Raw genomic sequence first — 26,863 nt, forward strand, 5'->3', positions numbered from 1 at the left:
TGATATAGCCTAGTGGTATTAAGTAAGCGTGGTGACTGAAAACGTGATGTCTTCCGGTTTGTCTGCGAGAACAGCTTCGTCTAATACAAAACAGAAATGTTCATATAAGGCGAATTTTCTATGATTCTCCTCAGGAAGACGAATAGAATGAACGAAAGTTTTTAACGTCGTACATACGGTTCGTTGTCATTGATATATCCCTATTATATTTGCACCTGTATATGAATGTAACTTACACCTTGAAACGGTAAAGGAAGCCTAAAAAGCAAACTTTTGAAGCGGTCCATCTGTGTCACATGTTGACAGAATTCCCAATGAATGTACAGCTGTTTGACGATATAACTTGTCGTTCAGTGGCCTTCAGTATCTGCATCGTTGAAGCAGACGAAGATCAGGCGAAGTCAATTGGAAGTGGGCATCGCAATGAAAGCATGTGAAATCGCTCAATTGCCTACGAATGAAGCAACAGGACTCTGTATACTATACTTCTCGTTGCTTACGCTACGTTAGCAACGAATTCTGAATAGAAGTTCTGCTTTGGGGCGAATAGGGGACGACGTCTTTCTCATCCAACGGGGCACTTATAGAAATGTGGAGGGATCAGAAATAACAACGTATCATCTGGGATACGCAATCGGCTGGGGTGCTGTAGCTCCGCCCGCGAAAGCAGGCAATTTTCATTAGTCATCTCGCGGAGAGGCAGTTCAGCTAATTGCAAAAGGTAGTCCTGACCATCACGAAAGTCGTCTAAGAAATTAGTCGGCAAAGTGGCCTTTTCTTGTCGTCGTCACTTCAACGGTGACTCCCCAAGATTTTTGCATGATTAGCTGTGCTCTGTTGGTTATAGCCATCGACCAAAACCAGCTGCAGTGAACCCAAACAGGGTGCGTGGTAACCTGCTGACCGCAGCGTCAACCCGCGGCCAGTTGCTTGAAAAATAGCTTATATAAAGCAACATACGATGGATAGGCCGAAAATAGACTTGGACATCAAAAAAAAAATTTACGGCTCGAATTAACTAAAAGAGAAGGATGACACGCCTATGAAACGAATTACGGAACAACAACACCACACCAACAGTAGAAGTAAAGGCGTACTACTACTATTAAAACAAACATTTTTGACCTATTTATAAAGGTGAAAATCTAAACCTATAAATACGTCTCCCAACTTTTAGGTCAAGTTCGAGGTTTATTTTGATGCAACAGCGAGTATATGCTTAAGTGTATTTGTTTCCATTATTAGACAACCTTCCTTTTTATTTGTTCTTACGTTCCTTTTCCGCGTACATTTCACGAAATCGACGCCTTGCATATGAGAAAATTCACCTTTAGCAAATGAAAACAGCAATAGTTCATGGAGTGAATTGAAAGTTTAACAACTATAAGAATCGTGTTTGAAGCAGTACTTGTGGGCACAAAACAAATGCTCCGCCTCAAGTTACCCGCATACCAAATACTAACTTCTATGTTTGATCGTTACGCATATATTGTAAGAATTATTATATTCATTATTAAGAAGTCAAAGTATTATACAGATTAGTACACACATAGGTGTAGTTATTGAATACTTGTTCTCTACTTTGTAAAACCTTGTTTTCTTCAGTATCGGGCTCTTCAAATAAATATGTTCTCTTGTGAATGGTTCTGACTTGTTTGGTTGCTAAAATATTCCCCGCACCTCCGTGATCGCGCAGCGGTAGGTGCTTTGTTTCTAGAGTTAAAATCATGTAATGAATTAGGATTGAAGTGATTTAGGGCCGAACCCAGACCTAGTCACGCTTCGCTCGTGGGATATGGGATGGCTAACAACTTGACCACCAGAAGCACAACACAAGGATTCTTTTTATTCCTAGGAAAGGGTTAACTAAATCATCTTGAAAAGTCATCGTGCTTAACACATAAGGACGCGATTTATATTAAAAAAAAAAAAAAAAAAAAAAAAGTACAAGCTATAGTAAAAGAAATGGACAAGCCCAAGCTAGCAGGTCGCACTACAGCAGGTCTACCTTCCAATACGACTTCGTCTTATCATGCCACCAAAACTTTACATGTTGAATGGTAGTTAGCTGGTGATAGCAACGGTGCAATGGGGATCTGTGGGTGTGGCATTTAGCTACAGCTTTCAATGTTAGGCGTGTGACAATTCGTGTGATAAGTACAATAATATACCATATTAACCGAACCAAACCCCAAGCAGAATTTCAGAACGCCACTTCGAAAGCCAGTGGAAATATATAAGCTGAAATAGCGCCACAATCAAAGCTTACTGTCATCTTTGATTGATGACGAACGTTTGAATAAAATTAGTCTAGGTTGCAGCAGTGCCAAAATGGACGGGGCATTGAGATCACAATAGTGAGGTCATAGGTAGCTCCTTATCTACCGCTCGATCACTTAGTCTGGTTTATTAAAATTAGTTCAGCATGTGGACGTTGCTATGTAAGCCTGTCATGAATAAGATTATTAAAGGCGTTTCAACAAGTGTAGTATTATCAGTAAATCATTAAAAGTCAACAACTTCGAAAATAAGATTCGACATATTACAGGCAAACTCAGTGAGGACGTATGTCAAATTGTAATGAAAAGTTCTTTGAAAATAATTAACATTTGTAACTAAATGGATGGATATTTTCAGGTATTTGAGTCAACCAGACCCTGATCATCCTTCTGTCCGATATCGTACTGCACTGAGAAATATGGTAACTATAACAGAAGCTATTAGATTAATTAATATTATTTATTCGGAATAAGTAAGTTGTTCAATTCCGCCAAACTAGAAACTCTGTGGTACCACGATATAATTCACAATATATAGCTGGCCGTCCGTCCCTACCGAAGCTGAATTAAAGGAACGCATAGTACTGAATGCCTTAAAGAAATTCGTACTCTGTGTACTTGTGCATTGTCGACATCGAGGTGTGTATCTCACTCCTTCGTACGGGGAGGGGGGGGCATAAGCTCCTGGGTAAATAGGGCCGAACAAGGGTACCAGATCACAAGCAAGTTCCATTCAATGGATGTGCTCGGCCGAACCACATAAAAAGTCTCTTTCAAAAATCATTTAAAAATGACTCATTTGCATTGGATGGCTATCCGACCGCAGTCACTGGCTTTTCTCATGAAGCAACTTAAAACGTGGTCAAAAACGTTACCGGCGGCAACTGAGCCGCATGTTACAAGCAAAGGGCTTATGGCCATGCGGATTTGAAATGAAAGGCATGTAATAATTTTATCAACCTAAGAGGCCGACTCAAGGCTTTCTATTTAGAACGACAGGACGCTCCAGGAGAACATTTAAAGAAGTCTTGAAGAGAAAATTAGCTCATAAAAAAAAAATAAAAATATTTAAAAGAGAAGCAATTCGATCCAATTGATATTACATCATAAAATAGATGACAACTGTGTAAATTCGTCCTAAGATACACTTTGTGATGAAAAAGGAAAAGCAGCGAATACAGCGAAAAGGCGTATCAAAAAATCCTATTTTTTAGAACAGAATGACCTCTTTACATATCTTCCAGGCATATTGCAGTACAGTACGTTATATAGTTGCATTTCTTTATTTTTAAAAATCTTATTTTCAAAAATTTACGAACACCTTTGATTATTTGGATATACTTGATACAAGGGTTTACTCTGTGGGACCGAATCTATCCACAAACCTATTCTTGCAAACGCTAATAATAACCCCATCGTAAGTCCGTTGCACACTGAAACAAGACATACGATGTTTTGTAGCAGGGTCGGCGCGATTTCTCAATTCTGGAAAGAATAATCCAGAGATGATAGCGGTCAGATGTCGTAGGTAGTTCACTAGCTCTGTAATCATTTGTCGACTGTTCTGCTGTCCGTTGGGGATACCTAATAGAGCTGGCTGTTGAGTCAAGCAGAGATGAAGCTCAGTCTGATCATGTTCTTCGGATTCGAAACGAAAAACAAAAGCGGACAGTAAACGAGTAACCGAACTAAAGCGCCGCAAGAGGATAGACGGGTTTCATCGATCTGCAATCAGCCTAAAAAGGAAGAGTGAACAAGACAGAAAAAAAGCGAAAAGTAAGAAGAGAAGATCCTTGGTCTCATCGCAGTACGGGAGTACCCAAGGTACGGGAAACTGCTCAGCACACAGGAGGACCAACGTCAGGCTTCGAGTCTAGAAAGAACGAGATGTATCCGGTATGTTGTTTCCCTTACCCTCCAAATACCGACTTTAGCGCCCCTCCACTTAAGCGCTACTCCATCGAACCAAAGACAAGCTTCGTCCTCCGCACCAGGACTCACAGACACTCCTGCCGCTCAGCTGCATGAACGAACGGAGTTACGTAAGTTCCTTTGATGAGTAAGTGATTTTTAGCGCCGCGTTTAATTTTTACACTCATTCTTTTATCCGGCGGACCCTCGCGATTGCAGCAGGAGTTAGCGCTCATCTCCTCGGCAGCCGTGTCGAACCGCTCCAGCGTCCTGAATACAGCATCACCGCTGTCGATTCTGATTCACTATAATGGCGTTGATTTCTACTAGGACAACAAGCCGCCTAAGACAAGAGAATCAAAGAAGAAAAACTGAGAGGAAAGAATGAGCGACAAAAGCATCTTCCAGATGCTCGATCTGTTTCCACTCTGGAGCCCGTCTCCCAGTGAACTCTAGTCGTTGGGACAAGACGAAGCTAGTTTTTCAATCGGCCAACGTGTTTTACTATTAGCACCAGTATAACTGCTGCTAGTGCTGCTATGCCTGCAGTTGATTCAAAGGAATAAAGAGCACTTGGACTTACTAGAGCTGACAGGGAACAGCGCTCGGTTAATTATGAACGTTGCTGTTTCCGGTGACACACCGCTAGCGTGTGAATTCCCTTTCTGAGAAGTTTCATATGCGTGTATGGGTCACGACAAGCGGCCATACTGTATTTCTCTGTTTATCTGGTCATTCAATAATTTTCATAGCAAATTATGTACGTTAGTGGAAAGATGATTTTAACCAAAACAACGTTACTCAGAAACAACCTTAATCAGATATAACAACTAGCATTGCTCTATAAGCATAAAACGAGTGTTAACTAATTAGAAGGAAAACATTCTTGGATTTTTCCCCTTCCCAGTAAAAGTTATGCTTTCTAGGGAGAGGGAAGATGCAAGACAGGACTAATGCCGATGTTTATCGATTGAAACGGTCAAATTAGCAATGCTCTATATGCAGATATATTGATTACGCACCTATGTTGAACTATTTGGCGAACATATTTCGAAGACTTTTGTTCAGGACCAGCCCTTTCGAGACCCATAATATTTATGCTCAAACAAATCATAGCGCATTGACCATACGCCAATTTACTAGAAAAGTGCACAGGCGGTACGTCATTGAGCTGTTCTGGCTCCTTTCATCACATACTGAAAATAGTCGCATTGTTATTTTATGTAAGTTTCATAGTATAATGTACCTGACAACTTGAAAACTATAGGAAGCTTTTTCTTATCGCCCCTCATCATAGTCAAAGCCCTATTCTGCAGTGTGTTCTTTACTGAGCTACATTTACAATGCTTTGAAAGCAAACGAACCTTGTTTCGCCGATTATACGTAAAGATGCATTCGGTTGTCTCATTAGCATTTTCGACGTTGCGTTGTCAGCAAGCATCGACGGCAAGTAAACGCGCGGACGATCTCGCGCGGCTGCGAATAATCGATATAGCTAAACGATCTTAACGTGATGGCTACCAACGTGCCGTTTCGGTGTTCTGCGTCACCAGAACGTTTCGCATTATATCGTAATTATTCTTACTGTATCGTAGGGCTAGACGCCCTAACTCGTTCTCGAACTGATCTATAAGCACCGCTGTGAAAAGGAAAGTTGACACTGATCTTGTATCACCCTGAGCTCTTACAGAGTTACCTCTTACCACTGTGGACGTGTCAGTGGGCCTAAGCAATCTTCGGATTTCCTTGAGTGACTCGGAACCCCTCCATCAACCTATACTGATGATGGGCCTTGTCTGACGTCTATTAAACCGATGAGTCCGAAATTTGTACATCTCAATTCTTCTACAGGAAGCGAAGTAGAGAGCTTTCCTCCTAAAGAGATCCTGAGATAACGGCCCCCATTAGTTTAACGGGTTATTAATGTTACATATGGTTTAGATGCTAATTATCTGAGCTAGGGCAGGAATTTTTTCGCTATGAGCCTTCTAATAGATTGCAGTAGCGTCGTAATTTATTCACAAATGTTGTAAAATAATTAGCAAAATGAAAAAAAGCTCTACTTTGCAGGTGTGGCCGTATTTACAAGCGACAGTGAGATAGCTCATTGAGATATTGTAGATGTATGCAGAATCACTGTGTTTTTATTATTTCGTTCTGTCCTGCACTAGTATATGCCTGTTTGCATTTAACTGTTCTTTGAAAAAATACAATCAATACTCGCCTGCCGGTCTGCTTAGGACGACATTTTATGCTGCGTTGTTTCAGTCGCCAGCCTAACCCAAAGTCTTTTTTGTCCTTTTATCCTCTTGCTTTATCGAGAGTTTTGATGTAGTATACTTCATTAAAAACTGAACAACTAACGTTGATTAATTAAATGGGTCTTACATTATATATTCGCCTCTATATATAATGTCTTGAAGCTTGTTCGTGCACCATAGCCAGCGCTAAGAAAATCAATCCAACTTAATTCAATTTCAGTCGATTCCAACATTTCCTAATCGGGTGTTGTTGTGCTGTTTGCGAGCCGTTCGACTATTTCTACAATATTGTCGTTTTATATTTTGGTTTGGTATATTAGTGTAACGCATCCTCCGGCGTGACTCATACTTAATGCTTTTGTCACTTAAGTAAAACCTTAAGATCAGCAAGATAAGTGACGCACAATGGATTTCCACCCCATAACTTGATTTGGCTCGTTCTGATCAAATAAATAGATTGTTTGAATTCAAGCCCATTCTGTTATTTTTTGTAGTTTTACTATCGGGTTGATTTGCCAGCTGTTTAGCAGACGACTTTTCTTCTCTGCGAATGGGATAAAAAGATGAAAGCTAGACCAGATGGCGGAACCCTCGTCTTGTGTTTTATGATTCGTGTTCTCCCTCAAAAGTATAACCTCATTCACCAACAGAGATCATCAGCTGGCACACACCAACTCGTTCGCTACCTTCGCAGATCTTTTCATGACAAAAACGACACAAAGGGGACGTTTCACTCCAACAAGACATTCGCCCTACGCCCACCACTATCGCCTACGTTTTGTCCTAGTACGATAGCGCAAGACCAAAAAGCCCCATCCGGGCTTCTCGTGCAGTTCCCAATCCTCTACAACGTAATCACTGTCGTAGAGGGACGGAGCGTCGGCCCTCTGCTTTTTCTGCCTGAGTTACTCCAATCTCATCTATTCTGTTCATTCAATATTAATTTTCAACGTTCTTATTTCCTGCTTACTTTTCAAATCTGGTGTTAAAAGTGTGAGAAAATTGGGATACAGGCTTATCAAGGCCAATTTGAAGGGGTGCCGAGCTTTTTTCAACACAGCTGACCCACTCGCTTGCTCTATTGTCTTCTGGCAGTCTGTAGGCTTTTAGCCTTTTTGCAGTACTCTAGGCGTACAGAACCTTTGTATTTCCATTTGCGATGGAACAGTATTGATTCAAGTAGCACTGGGAGGTGTACGATGTATCCCTTCCAGTTACTAATTGTAGATTTCTACATAGCTTTTGCCTGATGTTTAAACATTATATATAGAATAAACGTAAATGGAGTAACTTCCTATTGAAAACTGTATGTTTCTACTTGGACAATTTTTGGACTACCACTAGGCAGTTGAAAGTGTAAATGTATACGCTAACTATGACAATCTAGTAAAACTAATAAATTGCTCTCGGGAGAGCATTTTAAGATGTGCAGAAAGGACGAATAAGGACCTAATAAAGACGAAAAAACAAGGATGAAACTCCATTCTGCTCAAGCATGTATTTTCAAATCAGTTAGCAAAATTTTGCTGGAATAAGCCTTGCAATAGTAGCCTTTCTTTTACACACCACAGCTTTCTATAAGGATTATCCTTACATCAGTTACATAATGTACTCGGGGCATTTTCACCTCACAAACATTACTCGACCCATTGACACATCACGTTCTTCAGCGAACACGTCAGAGCGCACGATAGCCCGGTAGAATTCGGGTTTCCTGCGAACATTCGATACGATTCCCGGCTTCCCCAGCTGCCAACGTCCCATCATCTTCTCGCCCAGGCCCTATAGTTCACAGCTTCTTTTATTTCGGAGTAGGGACAGTCGGCCACGCTTTCAACGTCGTACTCCTCCACACCGACTCCTTGTTTTCGTCTCGTCGTCGCAATAGTCTAAAATCTTTCTTTACCAAGGCTTTGCTCTCGCACCAGTGGACTTAGTCGTTGACTTGGAGTCGCCCGCATCGATACATTAGCTCCTTTAATGTATCAGGCAAGGCCGTTACTAGGCCGCAAGAGGCAATCTGGCTAGTCGGTGGTTCGAGACGCTGCTTTAGGTCGCACTTTCGCAAAAGTGGAGTACGTTGTGTACCAGAAAGGCCATCCAAAGAAGCAAGGCGTACCAGGCCGGAACGAACAGGCGCGGAAAGAGCACCTAGACTAGTAGAGGCTACGAGAGACTACAGGCTGGTCTAGCGACTGAACAGACGAGAACGTGGAATCGTTTCCACCATACTTAGGATCAGGACTGCTTTCATGGATACCTTCCGCGCCGACCAGGATGAGCATGTGTCTAGGAAAGAGGGGATTAAAGTAAAAAGAAAGGAGGAAACCAGGGCGATACGGTAAAAACAATGCCTCAGCCACTGCCTGGTATATAGGTTTTACCTCGGACTACAGGATGAGCAGAGTGAATTTTAAACGCTGGCTATTGACGTTTACCGCTGTACATCAATATGCTGCCACTGGTCTTCGGGACGCTGGCAGGCTGATTTCTGGAGGCATCTTTTTTCCACGGCATCCTCTTTCATGTTTTCCCACGTACTGATTGAAATTTAGCAGCTCTTTCTATGGAGGGAAAATGTGCGGGCGAAGGGAGTGACGAAATATGAAAAGTTACTCGCTCGAAGCGAGGATCGTTCTCGATACAGCAGGAACGGCGAAAGACTGAGACGTAAAAAGCACTTGCGAACAGTACATGCGTTACGAATTTAGTATTCAATATTTGTTAGAACTAACTAGAATTCAATAGGCAAGCGTTTTTTTAATCACACTTACTAAAATTGCAGGGTAACACAGACACTTGTGGCAGAAGGGTCTGATAAATTACTACTCATTAGAGCTACCCCAAACGCGCGAACGATTTTTCGAAGTTCTGCTAGCCATTCAGCGTCATCTATATGATTATCTAGTGATAATTTCGAGATTATGACAGTCCAAGTTGTAGTTTTGGCTAAACAGAGCTGAGTTTGAGGCTACCCGGGACTAATGTGGTAAGGGAAATACGAACCACACTTGTTCGTTTCATTTTACTAGAAATAGAGCCTTTTGACTCCGATAAATATTTCTTAGTCGTATCTTGTATGTACATGAAGGTAGCGAATAAAATATATTTCATATGCATCCAACGTTCGAGACTTTTTTGAGGCAGAAAGGGCATAACAATCTTTAAAGGACTTGAGTAACCCCAATAAGACATACAACAACTATTTAGAGATAAGAAATGTGCTCTAGCTTCATGACGTCCGGTACAATGTTTTCTATAGTCACTCGTAGACATAGATAACTTCCGCTCCATACGTGACGACTATGCTTCAAAACCAAGAGCAGTTTTTGCTATTCACTGCAAATGTCGAAAGCCCTCCAACCGAAGAAGGTGCCAACAGTCTCAACATTGATGGTGAGCCCCAAATAACTACACCGCGTTGTCCCGCTAGAACGTCACTTATTCTCGACGTTGGTTTGTCGTTATTTTTCTCTCTTTCACGCACGTTATCTAATCGTATAGGGAATAGCGAAAAGAAACAGCTGAAAATAGGAGACTTGAGAAACTTCATTCATCTTCTGTGCAGCAGCGCTGGATAGAGCAAAGACTGTCGCCAAGCTTTTTCCCCGTTTCTCAAAATGTTCTTTGTATTTTTTGCGTTTCGAACTAGTATGCACAGAAAAGCACATGCGTGTCTCCCTTTCTAAAGGGGTATTTATACCCAACCTGATGAGGAGGGAAGAGGACGAAGAAAAACCTATGTAGACTACCAAGAAATTAGTATGAGAAACTTAGGTTCGGAAAGGTTTAAGATCGGTGGGTCCGGGTGGTTACGTGCACTTATCATATTGTTAGAGGAATATGTTTTTGTATAACATATATACTACGGTAAATAATCCACCATTATTGGGGTATATAAAGCTATGCGTAACTCATTGCTTGCCATCCATTGTCATGAATATATCCACTGTACATCGATGTGTATCGAGATTTTATCTATTCAAACAAAAGCAAAAGCGATCTTCCTGAATGTTGGATTGCGGTGCTTTTTTATTACCCTTAAGGTCGAAATTCGCGAAAATAAACTTGCGAAAAAATACAAAGGCAACGTAAATTGACGTAATATAACTTTCTTACAACTAGATTTTAGGTGTACAGATACTTTAGATGGATTTTTCCAAATACATGAGGTTACTATGTTGTTCCAATAGTCGCGTATTAGTAGTTTCACGTATAGGAAAGATCCTCTAACTATCGTTAGGATACATTGTCAGTTTTAATACTAATCCTATTATTTCTTCTTTAACTTATTTTTAATATGTAAATTTAGAATGCAATTTTCTTTGAATAAAGTCAATTCGTCCGTGTGAAGAAGAGCAATCAAGAATAAAGCAACAATATTGGCTCATAATATTGTGATTATCGCATTAAACGAGGGGCCTCGAAAGCGCAGTCCCCTGTTCCCTGATTACCTTACTGCAGTTAAAGCTGTTACATGGTAAACGTTTATTTTGTGGCTACAAGCTATATAAGTTCACATTAAGATACTTAACAATATTGGTTTGTTTGTGTATTTAGTAGTACGAACTTATCGGGTTAGCCCTCAATGGCTTTTAGATAAAGCGAGACAGATCAAAACTATGGTGATCTAGGGAACTATAGATCAAACTATAGAACTATAACTAGGTGACCACCTATTCACACTTTTGTATCATTCAGAACTTGTTGATTGTAGCTCGATGACATACGAAATGACTCTCTTCAAAAAAAAATCGCATCTAAAACACGAGCTAAAGAATTTTTTTATGTGTCTAACGTGTGCTTGTAGATAATAACAATACATTTGCATCTGCCTGCTATTAGGTTTGAACTTCGAAATAAGTGTATCTTTTCCTTAATTAAGAGAGTCAAGTGATTCTACATTCTACGCCGGAATTCGAATGTGTGATCTCTCGCAGATACAGAGAAAATTATATTCATATAGAAACACATACACAACTTGAATGGCTTACTTACGCATTATAAGCTCGTCGCCTCCACTCCGTCTACGAGGTAGCGGCAGGCACTAACTATTATTAGAAACGCTATGGGCCAAAACAGCAGGTCTCGCAGAGTGATAATAATATAAATAGAGATACTAATAATAACTATAGATACGATTTGTTCTGTAGAACAGTACAGTGCTCAATCAAGGGTCAGAGAATTTGCGTTTATTAGAAACGAGGCCCATAGGGGATCGTGGGGCCATGTGGGCTACTCTGTTATTTTCTGACAGGGAAGCATCGACTTTAAACATGAATACTATTATATTTTCAGAGTTTTTAAGAGACATGCAAATACTGACATCAACTACTGCTTTAAACATGTCCCTATACTTGGTAAGTAGACACGCTACCACTGAACTGTCATGAGGACAGCACGGGTATTCAGAATAACACGTTTTATCGCTCTAATTTGTTATAGTGCGGCATTGCATATTTCAAATGGTAACTTCAAGTGATACAATTTAGTAACATTATGGCTCCTAACATCGAACTCCTGCGTCCAACGTGCAAAGCTTGTCTGTAAGCGCATATAATATAAAAAGACTCATTCTTTCTTCATCGTCTTATTTGGCCAGATTCGTCTGCTAGAGCGCGCAATTCAAATCCTCTAAATAGTAAATAATCACGACATCGTCTTTTCGTGCTCGTTGTGCCACATGTTGTTATCATTAACAACTTAATGCACTGAAGTTAACATTTGACGGTCCTATTGGCATAGCTCGTCCTTGAGATCAGGCAATATCGCCACTATTTGTATCGCCATCTAAATACTTCTGAATATATATCATAATTAAATATAAATAGCTCACTGTGCCAGAACTACGGTAGCTATGCTTGTTGCATCGGCTTAAGTAGGGTCAACGTGGCTTTGGAGCACATCGCTAGAATTTCCCCACACTTCTCAAACCAACTGAATATTTTAGCAAAACCTGTCTTCATAAGAACCTATGCTAGACGACTTGCGATTAAAATCATTAATAGCTCATATAATCTCACCTCTACTTCATCTAGTCTTATTTTGTGGGACAATATTTTTCAGTGAGATCGGCGTTTCTGAGTAGTACGTTCTCGAAAACTGATGAATTAATAAGAGATTTTTTTCAACACAGTTTTGACCGAAACATCCGTAAATTTGCTCGAGCATCTATGGCAGAGCTTACTACCTACGGTTCATAGGGTGTCATCGTTTTTTTACACTGTGTACTTTGTTAAATGCATATCAGCGGAATAGCAAGTTTTGTCAGGTTTCACTGAGCTGCACAAAAAAATTATTCGATATATTCGGGGGTCGATATAGACGTTGTAGGTGTTATATCCTCTATGATTACTAAATATTAATTATTCCCAGTTAGTACATATCAGTACTACGGACGTTAACCTCATTTATCCTTTAATAATCTCAAAAACACGGGAATATCTGAAATTTGGCGCCAGAATCGACACACGTTAACATAGCGAAGCTATCAGTCTATTAATGTGTATTGCTAGCGTTTTCCCCATTCCCAACCGGCCCAGATAAAAAAAAGTGGGATAATTTACTATAGATAACGGCTTTTATGGCATAGATATATACACCTGTAAATCAATTGCGCAGTTATATATACCAGTCATAATATGTTGCCATACGTGACCATATCAGAATCAAAAATCTTCACGTAAAGCGTCAAGCCAACAGCCATCTTTAGGGCGACAAGAAGCGCACTAAGTCATTATTTTTTCTTTTTTTTTTTTCTACTTCCCCTAAGGTGCTATCCCTGACTTCGGCTTACCTCGTTTGCACTGTCGCGATCTTTCTTTAAACTGCTTTACTACCGCACACTGAGGTGATATTGCACACAGCGTCGAATACTCATCTTGCACACAAGAAGCTTCAGTTGCTTTACTTTGAAGGAGATCGCCTTATCACAACCAATGAGCCTTCGACGCCGTTCACACCGTTTCTTTGTAACGCGTTTTTTCTCTCGTTCTCTCGCTATCTTTCTAAGTTCTCATCGTCGCTGTTTTTTCCCTTCTTCGTCGTTCTTTTTCTTTGTCGTCCTTACCAGAAATGTGTACTGACATTCGCCTGGGTCACGCCATCGAGACGTAGTACCTTCGCCTTAAGCTCTACACTCGAAAATACCCTTGAACTCGTTGTTTGCCTCCATGTCCTTCTGTTCAACCCCTTTCTTAGTTCTTTGTCATTTCTTTTTATTCGAGCGCATCTTGTCAACCCTTTCTCGACCTACGCTGCTTTTTCGTGGGTCGAGGTTTCCTGACTACCCTAGCTATTAACCCGCGCGTCAACCCCGCTCTATATTGGGGACCAGTATATAAGCTACTTGCAGCACTGCGGTGACTACGGTGACGGCGACAGAGGCGTGGGACATGAAGAAGACGAAGAGAACAAAAGTTGTTCCCAAAAAAAGCTATGTATTACCCCTTAATGATAGAGGAACCGTTCGCGGACACCCCTTAGGGGCGGTTCGTAGCTAGTGTGTATAGGCAGGTATAATAGTGTATGCCGGCCAGTGTGTTTAGCGTGTTCCCTTGAAGCCTGCTTGCATTGTTAGCTTAAGGGGCGGGGACTGTCGCCTTCAGTATCGCGCAACGCTCGTTTTCATGATCAGTTCACTTACGCCCAACATCTAGGACCAACGTACTTTACGAAGAAAGAAATTACGATGGTTATCACTTTAGCAATCTGGCTGCTTACATGGCGAGGGTGAAACGAATGATATACCTAGCGTTTTAAAAGTGACTTGTGTCTAGTAGTCATTTAAGAAGTAAGTTAAAAGCTTTTTCTATTTGAAAGTGTCCTACTAAGTTACTAAAATTATTAATCTCTCCCGTTGGTTTCGGAAAAATCATGTAGGCTTTCAATTTGCTTAATGTACCGGGTATTTGACAGATCATGCAATTTCGCCCCGATCCATAGACCATAGCTCTAAGGGTGTCAAAACGCATCCGATTAAGTTGTAAATGATGATGGGTTGGAGATTTTTTTAATACACTTATCAAAATCCGTAAAGAAAGTGGAATTGTCTAAGTAATCGTTCCGTAGGCCTGCAACATATTTTAGATACTCTACATAGACCAAAATATTACCTTATTATTATTTTTTTTTTAATTCTTCTAACGCATTTGATGTGACCTAGATGAGCGGGAAATCGCTTATCACCTGCGGAGCTTAATTTTAAACCATTTAATTATCTGAGTATAAGCCCCTCATCCGCAAAAGTTTTTTCAGTTTGGCAATGCGCCACCACCTGGCTCCCGTAAGCCGCGATATTACAGTTAGGCTGTCTCCAGCGTTAAGTATCAGCTACTTTTTTTTTTTTTACTATTTACTACAGCTACGATTTACTACTTAATAGACCGAACAATCGAACTTAGGATGAACCTAACCTACGACTAATTGCATTCTCAGCTTAGCGTAACTATTTTCCTTAACCTAGATCATCTAAGCCTTGTGGAATTACAAGGATTTAACACTGAACTAATTAAATTACTCAGACGAAAAATGTAATAAAGAGAGTAAATCTAACGAGTTAAAATAAATGAAAATTGTGCTTGAGTGCAATAGCATACCCTACAAGCTCGAAAACCAAATATTATCTGTGCGTTTAGACAAGGCACAAAAGCGTGCTTAACTCCAGACAGTTTAGAAAACATGCCAACTTCAGACCAGTGCATCCTTCTTCCTGTCACGACCGACGATGACCCACAATAGGTAGTTGCAAAGGTATCGCGCAAAATATAACGGTCCTTTTCACTTGTCGACTTAACCCTATGCGAAGATTTCGCCTAAATTGATAATGGAAAGTAAAATTACCCTAATAACAGGGTTCGTTTGACGTTTCCACTTCGATTTTCGGCCAGTCTTGGAGGCTTATTAATAGTCGAATCACATTGAAATACTGTCACAAGAGAAGCATAAAGAACATTTGAGAAGAAAAAATACACAAATGAGTTTTTATGCATTGTCGTTGCCACGTGTCATTTCACTACATAAGTTTTTTTTTTAATTTTTTACCGAAAACTGCTACTGGCATGGCTAATAAGTGTCATAGAAGGTTTAAATGCTGCGCAGCGCTTTCCGAATGGGTAAGTGACAACGCTCGACTTATCAAAGAAAAAGGACTCACGATGTGGGCTCTTAAATATTCGAGCGGCGGAAAAAAATCAATGCCAATCCCAACTTTAGACAAGGAACTGCGTAAATCAACTAGGAAAATCCGATAAACCTTTGGCGTCTATACAACGAACGTCAAAGTCTCAAGATAGGGAATGCAAAAGAATTAAAATAGCAGAGCAGGCGGTACCGAAAAAGGACTGTGAAAGAGAAGGCTTCCAACTGAAACGGAATCGAAGGCATCGGGCCTAGTCGTTCTATCGCCAGGTGGGGAATATTGACGACTGGATCAGAGGCAAATATATGACTGTGCATCCCGAATTTACTAGATCTAATAGTTCTGTAGTGTAGAGATGCCAACAGATGGCTTAAGGAAGCCATCTGTTGGCCTTTATAATTAGGGCATTGATGCTGTGAATTTTCTTGACTTAAAATTAGGATTACTCATACATCGAGATATATCTTTGAACAGGTGTTTAGAAACGTCTCGTCCAAATCACCGCTTTCGCTTTCAATCGACCCAGGTACAGTTGCAATTAAACGCCTTCCTTTGCAAACAAATGCTTTCCCGCAACGATTTTTTGAGTCCAACAACCATAGTATGATAATACACAAGATGTAGTATACCCGCATTCATTACTTTTGAACTATAAAATGTTCAGCGTATGTCTCTGCATTTCGTGGGCATGAACATTTAGTTATCCTCTACAGCTTCTAGCAGGCATTATTCCTTTTGGTATTCCTTATGCTTCTAATGTGACCATTCGAAAATGTCATGGGTAAAAAAACTGACTTTTTAGCATCCGCCCTATAATGCCTTCTCACTTTCAAAACTACGGCAGAACCTCAGTGAGTATGTCAATGAGGTCATAACGCAACCTCATTCCGACGTGAGTAAAGGCCATCAACGATGAATAACAGGCCAGAACCCTGTGTTGCTGTAGTAGGTAAAACTTCGATGGTGCCGAAAACTAAGACCTCGTACCGATTGCTCGGTGGAGCAGGCCGAACTGGCCTAAACAGGTTAACAATGGCTTGGCGGGCAGGTCCAAATGGTCAAGCGACGCTGACAGGAATATGCATATTCCGAATCATGTTCGAGAGAAGGGCGTCATCAGCCCCAAGGGTCAGTGCTTGGCCGATGAATCGTTGTCGGGAGTTAGGCAGCGTTCTTACAGGTCGGAGATTGTGCTCTGCGTGCCAACAGAGCGTAGCGAGTTGTAGGAAGAGGCCACCGTTTGCCTACAGGACCCTACATGAACACTACACTCGACGGACCCTTCGTGGTAATATGCTGTGACAGGAGACAACAAGGGGAAAAGAAGAAGAGACTAAACGTCAGACCAACCGGGGCGAACCCAGTGGTTAGAGATAGTGCAAAGTTATGGTTGAGGTAAAATACCGCGGTTTTGACATCATGGCAGGCCGTGGTCACGCCCTGCCAAAAATGACAATGCGCGAGGTAACGCAAGTGGTCACAAAACATTACATGTTTGGAAATATAAGTTTTACGTAGCACCGTTATCCCATGAGGCATCCCATGAGATACATATATATGCGTTCCCGCATGTGGTGGACACCAATATAGCCGGTGATGAGGGAATTGACCTCAATCTCCCTGTTGTCACACATAGAGTCACACAGGTAGCTCTCGTATACAGTCACAACACAAACGACTATGCAAAACGCGATGTTCGAAGGTATTCTGACAACTCTGCCCAAATCAGCTCGCTATGGAGTCAAGATGAAAACGTTAAAATCGTTAAACAATTACTGTAGGAAAGGTACGAATTATTTTCTGCGATAACTGAAAAAAAAACCTACGAGGAATACATATAGAAATCTATACTATTTTCACATCAAGTCGCTTTTTCAAGCATTCTGTCATAGATCTATATATCTTTATATTGAAAGTTATTGAAGCGTCATCACGCAAGGCTTGTCTTGGTCACATACACTTATGTGGTAAATTACATTCATTGCATTATTTGCCGTCTCTGCAAAATCAATTAAATGTAGTGTTTTAGAAACCGCCCTGTACGTGTTACTTACTATGTTATAATAAACACTTAGTTTTGTCTATACGTTACTATAAGCGTCAGTGACATCCAAAATTGGGCTCTTTTCTTCTGAAAGTATTGCCTTTCCTGCAATGTTTATTATAAAAAAACGTACATTTTCGTTATATCAGAACACCACAAAACCATTGCTTAAAGATGATTTTCGATCGAGCTCTTTGCTTTAATTACTTGTTTTTTATATTTACTTCTTCGTACTCAAACATTTTGTCTAACGACGGTGAATAGGTTACAGCTCAAGTTATTTCGAAAGAACACCTGCAGTCTTGTCGGTCGTTCGCTTGGTAGCGCGAACCCTCACCGTTAAGGATGCTAGGCCTCTAACAGTGTTCCGACCTCACGTAAAGGTGGCGCTACTCTTTCATCATTATAATAATAATAGAAATCTGATTTTTAAGTTGACCGGCACAATCGATCGAGATGTCCGAGTCATCCGTGACGGTAACCATAAACGACGTGCGTAGACTTGGAACGCGCCTTCGTTCAATGCTTCGACGGGTCTATGGGCCTTCAGAATACACTAGAAGCATCCATGAGGTATAATATTTTTCGTCAAGGGTTATTTCGAAGGCGAAGCGCCGTCTGTTGTGTTTCGACAGTAATTCTAGGTACGTTCCAGCGTTCTACCGCTACTCTGTAATGGTAGAGTGAAAAACTAGCGGAACCACAACGCCGATGTGGACAGATCTTAGACGGATTCCTACTGAAAACGAAAAAGATTCAGATGTTGAATTTTCAGTTCCGAAATAGATATGAAGTGTCAAAATCGTATTTGTATATATAGTCCGTGCTAAATAATAGATTCAACCTAGATAGCTTCTATTTCCGAGGCCAATTGCGTAGCATTAAACGATATTTTTAAGAGATTTTGATCTGTGAAAGCGGACATGTTGATAGAGATACCGGCAAATATTTTCAAACTGTTGTCAAACGATAGTTGCGATCGTCGGTGTTCTGTGGCTTCTGATGGCTCATTGCTATTAAAGCTATATGTGGATCTTGTTGCCATACATTAGTGATCTTTTTACGGAGATCGGGACCATTTGTTATTTCCTGTTCCTTCCAAAGCAACAATCATATAATTTTTGAGCTCTCTATGTAACTGACACCTGCCGAATTAGCGGGTGACGGCAACAGCGGAACGTTCTAACATTAAGCAGCCTGAAGATGCTCCTAGCTCTGTAACAAGGCGTCCATCATGCATGAAGAGAATCGTTTCTGTTGCTCTAGATAACCTCAAAATATTGCTCCTGCTGCTAGTATTCCCTCTGCGAATTATATATCAATACTGGTGCCTTTGTCAGAAATTAGAGCGCATCAAAACCTTCGCATCAAAACGGATGTCTGATTTTTAGTGTGACCCAGTTTTTGGAACAACGTTTTAAAAACATATCGGGATTTTTGCTAAAAATTTCGAAATGAGAAAAATAGACTTCTTTTTTTTTGTTTTGTAAATAGTCCAAATCTTTATTTGCTTTGATCAGTAAAACTAGCGTGTTTCGTTTGACCATACAGACGAGGTTTCGTAATAGATCTACTGCCCTTGAATCCAGCTTCTTAGACTTGGCAGCGACTGACACATCCAATCTTCGGTTTTTTTAATCTGTTCTGAAGAACGTTATACGAGACGAACTTATTCTTTTGGACTTTCAAAGTAACTACACGGTCCTTTTTTTTTCATAATAAACCTTTTCGATTCTGGCTAGCGATTTTGCGCGACACCAGCGAAAAGTCTTCCCTCAGCTTCACAGCAACGCTAGCAACTGTATGCTGAGAAACATGAAACATTTCGCATTTTCTGCGTTGTATACATCCGTACTGACGATGCAGTCTGTTAATCAGCGTTTTCTTCTCGTCAGTGGCGCCATCTGCTTCTCTTCTCACTGAACGCTCGACGTGCGGAAATGCGTGAAATCACGAGGAAATTTCCCATTAACTGCTTAGCGCCGGTAACAGTTATGTTATATGATGGGATAGAAGACGCCGATTATAACAGGATATCACAACTGCGATTGCTGGACTGCGGTAGATCAGTCCTACCAGTTCACCAATGCCTTTATCGACATGTGCCAACGAAAAACAAAACATCTATAAGTACTTTGCTTTAGTACTGCCTCGAAGGTTAAAGTCCTTGTCATTTTACCAACTGTATTTGGTCTATTGTTGAATACACTGAAAAAATTGACTGAATATTACTTAAACTGATGAATCTGCCAATCGTCAATGTACACAAAAAGAAGATAAACTTTCGACCATCTCTATATTTTAAGAATGTGTATTTTTTCGGTCTTACCGTGAGGTACCAAACACCTCAAAGCATTTACGACGAAAATATTGGTCTTTATTAAACTGCAGGCACTTTGCTTCTCTTTCGTAAGGTAAGTAAAAATTTCGCTGTCGCAAACTCAGCAGTTAATTAATCACAGTTATGAACAACAGCGTATTGAGAAAATTTATCGTAGACCAATATTTTAATTCTATGTTTTCACATCAAAAAGTAGAAAGGGTTAGTTGGAAATCATCACAGTCTTTCAATATGCAATAGTATTCCAGAAAAGAATAGCACACTACCGGTTCGGAGTAAAACGCTTACATCGATCCCCTTCGTTGATTGGTTACCCCGAAATAACAGATTCTGCCAACTCAGCAAAGGCGACACGACAGTGACAACGTCCAGTATACGCAGAGATGTATAGCAGCTTTAATCCTTCACTGGCTACTATCGCTTAGCGTCTCCAATAAGCAATGATGAACTAGACTGTCCCATGAGAATGACGGTACCGACGCTGAAGACCCCACGCGAAGACGGACTAATCACGAACGCTGGTGCAATGCTCCCGATCGCTGTCCTCGGAAGTAGTTCGTAGACCGCCGCCTTAGGAGCCCGAGTAAGCAAAACGAGCCTATTCGGCCGGTTCAACAATCGCCAGGCCATTGAATCGTTTTTGATGATAGAAGAGAATTGCTGGCTGCTAGATGGACCCGCAACAGCTGCGAGGATTTCCTTCGATGCCACATAGTTCAATGGCGTTGACGACAAAGTACTGGTCGCGACTCGAAGATGCTTCACTACATGACGATCCTCGCCGATCGGCCATTGACTAACCGCAGAACGATAAGTATCAGTTGCCTTATACGTCTATACAAGTGAGACAACTTACACACGCAGCTAGGTTCCCCAAAGCTTCTTCTCACTTCTGAGCTCCTTCAGCGGGTGTTCACCGTCGACTAGAAGAATGATCCGAGTTAAAAAAGACAGTGGTAGTTCATACGCCAAACGTTGATGTGGAGCCAGTCGCAACTCAGCTATTGTGCCCTAGCGCACCAACATGTAGAATCATAATGGGACCCGTAGTTGGTGCTTAGTCAAAATAGCAGATGCATGCCATTGACTGGAATAGATAAGTCTCAAAGGAATTACTGCGTTTTCAGTTAACTCAGGGTAGACTCCATCTTGAATGGAAAATCGCTACGGTTGTTGCTTCTATAGGTGGCATGCATCTAATTAGGAAGATCTGCGCCTTCGTTAAAACTTATGCTAGAACGTTTCTCAGATAAATTTATATCTGCAAGCAGCCGAATTAAGTCTGAGTGATTTATAAGGCAGTCATATGACTGTCTTTTAAATTCTTATTTTCTTACTTCTGAGCTTCTGCCGGCTCCTTAAGCCGGTAAGTACATATTTATTCTATGCATATTACTTACATATTATGATGTAAAGGAAAATATTCAGTGTTTTTTAGCTAGGATATCGGTCATACGATGTTTGCAGCCAGAAATACAGCAGAGTTCATAATCGTTTTTTATATCTAGCAACCTTCTCGCATTCTTTTCATCTCAGCACAATGCAGATTATGCTATAAAGGTTATTTAACAAATCAACACAAACGTACATACACAGACGGTCGCGAGAGGGTAACTGGCACAGAATGGACATGATTCGAGACGGCCATTGTGCATATGCCCTCGCTCGTCGTTCAGCGAATGCGCCGAGCCGCTTTGGGCAAAACTAGCTTACTGACGTCCGGTTATAATCTGGCAAGCATTACTCGACCGGCACTGATCAATCTGATAGAGCCGGCTGAAACTGCAGTCTTACTATTCTGTGATAGAGGTGAGGCGCATGTAAGACAAAGATGAATGAGGAACTACCTCATCCTGATAGCTCTTATTGTCTTTGACCAGCGCGACACTGCCGAGGTCGCGTCTGCTACTAGTGAACCCGAAACAGTTCATTAAGCGAGCCCCCGGCCAGCCGGTACATTCATCACGTTTTACTCCTACTTTTAGTACAGGGACGCTCAGAAACTTGGATAGAAGTCCCTGTCTCTTCTTCAGTCCTATAGAATAGCAAACACTGATCTGGGGGAATAAGAAGTCGCGAGGTGCTTCGGAGACATGGAACACTGGCAAGATTACGACCAGATCGAATCTTTATAGACACAGATTCAGAGATGATCGGGTGCTGGATTCCTTCGACTTCATCATCATGAGTTCGTTTCGCTTATTTTGACAGCGTGCCTCTCTGAAGAACCCTAACATTAGGAAGAGATGTGTAAGCTGCGTTAAACTTCACTGCTAATGAGTAGGATGACACTGAATGGCAAAGTGACGCAACGATTAGTCAAACTGTGATGAAAATCAGGTCAAGCAACCAGAAGGTGGGACTTTTTTTGAAAATAAACACATCATAAAGCTATTTTTGTGAACTCCAGTTGATATCTACATCTACTACGCACTTTGTGCCGTTATTACCTTACGAAGTTCTCAAACCAACAGCTTTATTTTTATTATTATTAACTGAAAACAATAGCAATCTTAGCTCAGATAAATTTCTGGGGTTAGAAACGAGATACGACCTGACTATCATGAGTCTATAAATAGCCTATTTACAATTTACCCTACGATTTTTTGACCTGTGGAGGCCTGTTCACCTTTGTATAACAGCCAATGGACAGCAAACTTTCCTTAAGACTGAAACAAAAATTGCTAGCAGTAAATCAGTGGAACTACGGGACAACCAGGAAACGGTTGTACCTATCTGAAAGAACGCATGTTTTAGAATTAAATCGTTGTTAGCTAGGCGGGATGTACGGCCTATTGGCACCATAATTTCGAGCAACCTCAGAACAGAAACTAAAAATAGAATTTTTGTTTTGTTTGGCAACCTTTAGAGTCATATAAAATCGTTGTTTTATCAACCTATCATACAACCATAATGTTTGGGCACTTAGGTGACTTAACCGTGATATTCTTTTAAAGATATGGTCTGTTTCGTACTAAACAAGAGAGTTTGTGGCGGTCTACCACGTTCACCACGGACGTAATTACGAGCCGCAACACTTGTTAATAGAAAGGAACCATAGAGCAGAAAACACAATCAGAAGCCGGTTATTAAAAATTATGCTGTCCTTGATAAACTTTGAATTCACCGGAAGCTTCGTATAAACTGAAGCACCTCTAGAGTTACTTTGTGTACTTCTGCTGCACGATTTTGCAATGTCTTTGTACTTAAATATCAGCACACCTGTTAGTATATGAACTTCGACGCTTTCAAAGTGAAGTTTGTTTATTAAACGGCTTTACACCTCCTGTCTGTAAAATGCATAAGTATTGAGTTTTCAGATATCCTACAATCCCTGAACGTTCAGCTCCCCGAGCATAATAGTTATTCTTATTAGATTCATACATATGTTGTTCGTGTTCTAGCTCTTTTGCACGATAAGAATTGGTAGGAAGTCAGTGGGAGCCAAAGGTCAGGGCAGCTGACTTTGCCGCTTCTCCGTGGACTCCTTGTGGCACCCCGCAGCGCGTGCTTTGCCAACTTTTGGCGAACTTCCCTGCTTTGCTGGACGAGCTGTCCGTTCAGTGGACACAGCGCTCAACGCAATAGACTTTTCCCATATGCTGGCACGTATGGTAGTAGCTCTTTGCGTCCATAGGTCTTGCCATGAACCAAAGGGCTCGCCGGCTAATATAAGCGTTTATGAAGATTAACTCGACCTGTTACGTCTTTATCTCCTTTATGAAGTTATGGTTATGGCGGGCTGCCTGGTCGGCTAGCTGGCAGGCAAGTCCCTGCCTCTATCTAAGTTGCGGCTGCATACTAGAGCGAGAAAAGAGAAACGCAGCCCGTCTGTCTTGCCATCCTGGTGCAAACGAGCCGACCGTTTCGCTTGCGCTCATATTATGGTGTCCCACTACAGGACGCCCTGCTGGCACATCACTAGATTCGCCATTGCTGCTACCAGGAACTCCCCACTTGCCTGAACCATGGTACTCCGCCCTAAGCGGCAAAGTCCTGTAGAGACCGTAGGGTGTTATCGTCATAAGGTCTAGGAACACATGGAAGCTCAATGGAAAAACGTTCCTCTTATTTTATGTCAAGGCTGTGCAAGTTAGGCTAGACTCGTCCGCGCTGCTAGACTTGTTGTTTTCTCCAAGAAGAAATTGACTTTGGTTTGACTAGCCAGCCGTGATGACAGACATGTGGTATAAGGGGTGATTCGAAGCTGCTCGCTGGCGATGACCTTGCCTCCGTTAAGCTAATGATAATGATGATGTTGATCATAGAGCCAGAAATGGCTATGCATGCGTAACGAACAGAACGACGGGACGAACGGAGCTGCTGAGGGAAAGAAATGCCCTTTTGAACACCTTCTGTTTATTTACATACGGTCAATTGTTGTAGGGGGAGATGGTCCATTTAGACCAAGTTAACCGCAGGTGTAAGCAATACTAGTCTCGCCTAAGTTGGCCGCAGTACCGCTGTGAGTATCGGCTGTATAAGAATTACTAAGGTTATATGATATGTTACGGGGTTGCGGAACTGTCTGTACTAAGAATCATAACGAGCTAACTAAGTTGTTTCGTATTTGCAAAGCCCAGCACGGCTTATTTTTTGAAGTAATGGATCTAGATATGAACGTAGAATCCGCCTGTCGAAATTATTATGCTGAGTATAGCAATAAGCCTGTGCTCATTATTACACGTATAGTGAAATTAACATACACAATTCAAAAAACAGTTTGTGTGTTCTTAGTAAACTTCTCCTGTAGCTATTATAGTAGGTCTTTCCTAAAATATTCAGCCACTGTATAATAGAATGGGTGTTGTTTTCCATCCCTTTCATTGCATCACATCAGCTTCACCTCTACCTTATACTCGATGATGGCACTTCGTCCAGGCACAGGTTATTTCATCACCCTTCGTATTATCAACTGGTGCGGTATCCTTTTGACCATGAACTACGAAGTAGTCAACAGTCTTTCTTACCTTTTTTGTCACACTCTCAAGTTCGCTTTTTCGTTCAGTGTTACCCACACTACGCTCCCTTCATTCTGTCCTGCGCGCTTCTTAAGGACCGATTCTGTCGAATGATCGTTGCCTTCTTGCCACCATTGATACTGCACCCAAAAGTCTTGACCAGTAAGCGATGATATGCTTTATAACGTGTACATGATAGAGTGCCTGTGTCATCTTACCTGTTGTTGTTATTCTTGCTTGTCTCTGCTTTAGGCTTACTTGTTTGAAGCTTCGAGCCGACCTGGCTCTCATCGGCGTCCGTCGGCCACCCCTAAAGCAAATACCAGTCATGTACGGAGTTATATGTCAATTCTTTCTGTCTCTTATGGCCTTCAGGTTCAGAAAAACTTGCTACCATTTAACCATCCTGCACTGATCTGCACCGGCGACCTCTCGTAAGCACAAGCCTCAATGGGGCCTGACTTGAGATAGCCGAACGTGAACTGCGTAGGTGTATGTGAGTGACGGATAAGAGCAAAAGTAGCACTCACGTCCTGTTCCTCTACCAGTGGAGCGGATGTCCGAAAAACCTGCGGTCAGCCGATAACGACGAATTCGTAGTGGTACTAGCTTAATCGAAGCGACGAGTAATAGGATCGCACATACACATACGCCCGCTCAGACGCCCCTTATCGTACGGCAAGGATTCTTTCTAACCTAATACCCAATGATCGTTGCTATTTGTAACGATGAGGAGCGCTAGCTTGACGAAAATGTTGGTTTCAATTGATATAGATACAAGGCTCAAGAAGTAAGAAAGTTGATCGAATTAAGACTAAGAAAACTACAAAACAATAACCAAGAAGGATTACCATGTAAAGTAGGCGTTCATTGAGCTTTATGAAACATGGGCACACTCCATGTATGCTTGAAGTTTCATTTGAGTTTAGAATTTTAATTGAAATCGATTGAGATTAGTGCAATAATAACAATATTCACAAGGTATAATTATTTTTTACTTGCAGAATATGGTGTCTATTTAGCGTTAGCTTTACTAATGGAGTTCATTTTATTAAAACTGAGCTCTGTGTTTTACGGCTAGTAAGTTGAAAACATCTTTCGCTTCCAGTTACACTGCTGAGGATTTCTGTAATTTCTTGTACACTATTAATAAACCAGCTTAATTCAAACTCAAAGTCACATCGCTTTTTCCGAATTCTGTTCCTAACAGATCATAGACGTCCACTATCTCAGCTACCTTGCCATAAAGTACCATGCCATTAATTTACGATACCTATTGTGCAACTGGGTTACTCAATACCTATATATTATTATTGTCGTATAAAAAATGTTTCATTATGACCCTCACCTTAGGCGGCCTTCGTTTTTGTTTAGTCTTTTTTTTTCAATTACCTTTAATATATACGCATACCTAGTTGTATGTTTCTTTGCCGTTGTTTGCCTATACGTTCGTCGTACCGTCCTGCGCTTTTTTCGTGGCCGAACTCGATACCTACTTTAGAGGGGATCATTCTTTTGAACGGAATCCATTCCAGCAATATTGTTTATACGTTTTCTTTCTCTGGTACAATTCTGGTATACATTTTCTATTTTTTGGCACACAGGAACTTGTAGGCTCTGATGTCGCTAGTGGAATCAGTTGCGCGTGCGTTTTATATGAGGCTGTATAGTAGATTTACAAGTTCAAGGAACAAATGTTGATTACAGCAAGAAATCGTCCCTTCCTTTGCGACGTATAGAGGAAAACGTGTGCAGGACTAGTGGGATTTGTTGATGTTCGCCTAAAGGGCTGTCCTACAATGTACTGCACGGAGATCAGATTGATGTCATGTCTGCAGGGAAGCAACGCTCTCTACATACACTTAGTTCCTTAGAGCACAAATTGCACCATCTTTCTTACTTGAAAAGTGGCAGCAGGTACGGAAGT

General features: G+C 41.2%; 1 long non-coding RNA gene across 1 annotated transcript in view; it reads left to right on the forward strand.

Annotated features, from left to right (window-relative positions):
- The window catches only part of LOC111267325 (uncharacterized), a 50,337-nt gene extending 24,253 nt beyond the window's left edge, over positions 1 to 26,084 (forward strand). Inside the window, exons 2-3 of the long non-coding RNA XR_002684533.2 lie at positions 2,638 to 2,701; positions 25,189 to 26,084. This is a non-coding gene — a long non-coding RNA (uncharacterized LOC111267325). The remainder of the gene's footprint in view (positions 1 to 2,637; positions 2,702 to 25,188) is intronic.
- The last annotated feature ends 779 nt before the right edge of the window (positions 26,085 to 26,863 follow it).

The sequence above is a fragment of the Varroa jacobsoni genome, unplaced genomic scaffold, assembly GCF_002532875.2.
Source record: "Varroa jacobsoni isolate VJ856 unplaced genomic scaffold, vjacob_1.0 scaffold_1169, whole genome shotgun sequence".
Taxonomy (NCBI): Eukaryota; Metazoa; Arthropoda; class Arachnida; order Mesostigmata; family Varroidae; genus Varroa; species Varroa jacobsoni.